Below are 3,022 nucleotides of genomic sequence, written 5' to 3'. Positions count from 1 at the left end.
TTACTTTGACACTTTCATGCACTGTAATATGATCGCCATTGTAGCAATATTTATCAGATTACATAATTGTAGTATAGTTTCATTGTCTGTATTCATTATACTGGGCATTATATTTCTACGGCTTATTTACTCCCTCTCACAACTTGGTACCCTTAAGCTATCAATCTGAAGAATTCATCCATACTCGGTTCATGAAGGTCACCACCCCAGTCCATTAAGTTCAGAATCCCCTTGGAGGATCTATCTGTCCATTTCACTTTCTTTGAGAAGACCCTGGATATTCAGGGTCTTTTGTGGTTTCCCTGGTACCACCCATACTCCCTTGTTTTTTAAAGGTTTTTTTTTTTTTTAAGACTCCATATTTAAGAGTCTTATCTTAACAATATCACATTATACTTGTCTTCCTCTGACTTACCTCACTTTACATAATGTGCTTAAGGTCCATCCAGGTTGTCTCAAGTGGCAGGATATCCTCTTTCTCGTGACTGAATAATATTCCATTGTGTATATGTACCACATCTTTTGTATTCATTCATCTATTGATGGGCATTTGGGTTATTTTCAGTTTTATCATCATACTGTGAATAATGCTTCAATAAACATGGGAATCCAAAGTCTTGTCAAAGTCTTGTTTTTATTTCCTTTTGGGTATAAACCCCAAATTGCTGGATCATGTGGTAGATTACTTTCAGTTCTTTGAGGAACTTCCATATTGTTTATGCTGGTTGGACCAAAGTACATTCCTCCTGCCAGTGTATAAGGGTTTCCCTTTTCACCACATCCTTGTCTCTTGTCTTCTTGATGATAGTCATTCTACGGGTGTGAGATAATATTCCTTGTGGCTTTGATATGCATTTCCCTGATGATCAGTAATGTTGAGCATCTTTTCATGTACCTTTTGGCCATTTTTGACACCCTCTTTGGAAAAATGTCTAATTAGTTCTTCTGACCATTTTTAATTGGATTGACTGATTGCTATTAAGTATGAGTTCTCTATGTATTTTGTTTATTAGTTTTTTTTATTTCTTTGCTGTGCAGAAGCTTTTGAGTTTAATGTAGTCCCGTTTGTTGATTTTTGTTTTTGTTTTTTGTGTTTTTGGCACCATGTCTAAAAAAATCATTGCCAAGACCAAGATCAATAAGCTGCTTCTCTACATTTTCTTCCGTATACTTTCTTCTACAGTATCAGCTCTTATGTTAAAGTCTTTGATCCATTTTGAGTTAGTTTTTATGAAGAGTGTGAGATAGAGGTCTAATTTGATTGTTTTTTGTGTGTGTTTCTTCCCCCCAGTTTTTCCAGTTGAATGGACTGTCCTTTCTCCGTGGGGTGTTCTGTGTTTCCTTGTCAAATATTAGTTGACCGTTTATGCCATGATTTACTTCTGGGCTCTCTGTTCTGTTTCATTGGTCTGTGTCTGTGTGCTGCTGCCATGCTGTTTGTTTACTGCTACACTCCGTAGTATAATTTGAGATCAAGACGTGTGATGGCTCTTTGTTCTTTGTCAGGATTGCTTTGGATATTCACGGTCTTTTGTGGTTTCACACAAGTTTTAAGATTGTTTCTTCTATTTCTGTCAACAGTGCCTTTGGTGTTTTGATGGGTATTGCATTGAATCTGTAGATACTTTTGAGTAGTATGGCCATTTTAACAATATTAATTCTTCCAGTCCATGAACATGAGATGGAAACACATGGAATGCCTCACAAATGTGCATGTCATCCTTGCACGGGGGCCACGCATGTACTACAGAGAGAACATGTATTGTTCTAATTTTAGAGTATGTGATGCTGAAACAAGCACTGGGAATCTTAAAACAGGGGCAGATTTCTGATGGCATGCTTGGCCACAGGGGCCCTAAAACTGAGGATTGTCATTAGTCTGTAAGGAATCTTTACCTGAATTTGACAAAACCCATGGACAGAGTCCAATGCCAAGGTGCCTGGTTCTACATACAGAATGCAAGCTGGGTCTTATCTTTAATACCTATATTTGCCAGGTCATTTTGTAGACTGCACAATCTACAAAACTTAATGTAAATTCTTTGCTAATTCTCCTATTTTTATTTAATTCCAGGCCAAATAGAAGAGATTGGCATTATAATTTCAGACTAGGATACAGAAAATTACTGTTGTTGTTGTACTAGTATTCATTCAATACCCACTGGTAACATAGCTGGGTGATAAAAGTATAATAACTTGACAAATTGTAGCTTGGCTTTGAAACAGAAAAATGGATTTGAAATTGCCTAGAATAGTATTAAACACTGGGAGAAACAATAGACTGTATTCAAAGTATAATTATATTCAGCCCATGATTTAACATACCTTGCACTTCAGCCAGTGTTGTAGTTAATGTTTATGTAATGCATGTGGTGCTCATTTGTTTTCTTTATTTTATTTTTACATTTTTTGCTGATTTATAATCATTTTACAATGTTGTGTCAAATTCCATAAAAAGTATTCTTATGGGAAGGACGTTACAAAATTTTTAAACGACAGCATAGGAAAGACACTTGGAAACATTTAAACTTGATCTTGTTCTATCCCAGAAATACCATGATCTTAAGCAATAATTTGTAGTCATCCAATAAAATAAAACTCCCCTCTTCTCTCTGGGTTTAGTGCCTGCACTAGGAAGACTGTGTAGCATCCCCACTGGAAGCTGGTATGTTTAAATGCTTCCCATTTGCCAGGAAAACTTCATTGTTGCTGATAAGGAATCAAGTAGATAATTGGAGACATGGATATGAAACTCTCTCTGGTGATTGTTTAGCATATGTGAACATCTTTATTTGGGGACTGAAATAAACTCCTTGTGTCTATTTTTAAGAGATGCTTATAGTATAAATATGTCATTCATGACTCTTCAGACATGAGCTTTACAAAATGAGCTTGGAAATGGTCTATATTTAAATCTAAAAAGAACTCATAACAAAAATGATTCTAACTCCAGAGCTTACAATGTTCTGTCATTTAGAGAGAGAAATATAAAGCTGTCCTGACTTCCTGTGTAATTAGTGCT

General features: G+C 35.8%; 1 pseudogene; it reads right to left on the bottom strand.

The window, feature by feature from the left end:
* Positions 1–1,685: 1,685 nt before the first annotated feature.
* LOC116662837 lies at positions 1,686–1,801 on the bottom strand (annotated as a pseudogene).
* Between the last annotated feature and the right edge of the window lie 1,221 nt (positions 1,802–3,022).

Source organism: Camelus ferus, chromosome 3, assembly GCF_009834535.1.
Source record: "Camelus ferus isolate YT-003-E chromosome 3, BCGSAC_Cfer_1.0, whole genome shotgun sequence".
In the NCBI taxonomy this organism is placed as follows: Eukaryota; Metazoa; Chordata; class Mammalia; order Artiodactyla; family Camelidae; genus Camelus; species Camelus ferus.
Note: the sequence above shows the minus strand (reverse complement) of the source record. Positions and strands in the feature narration are given on the sequence as shown.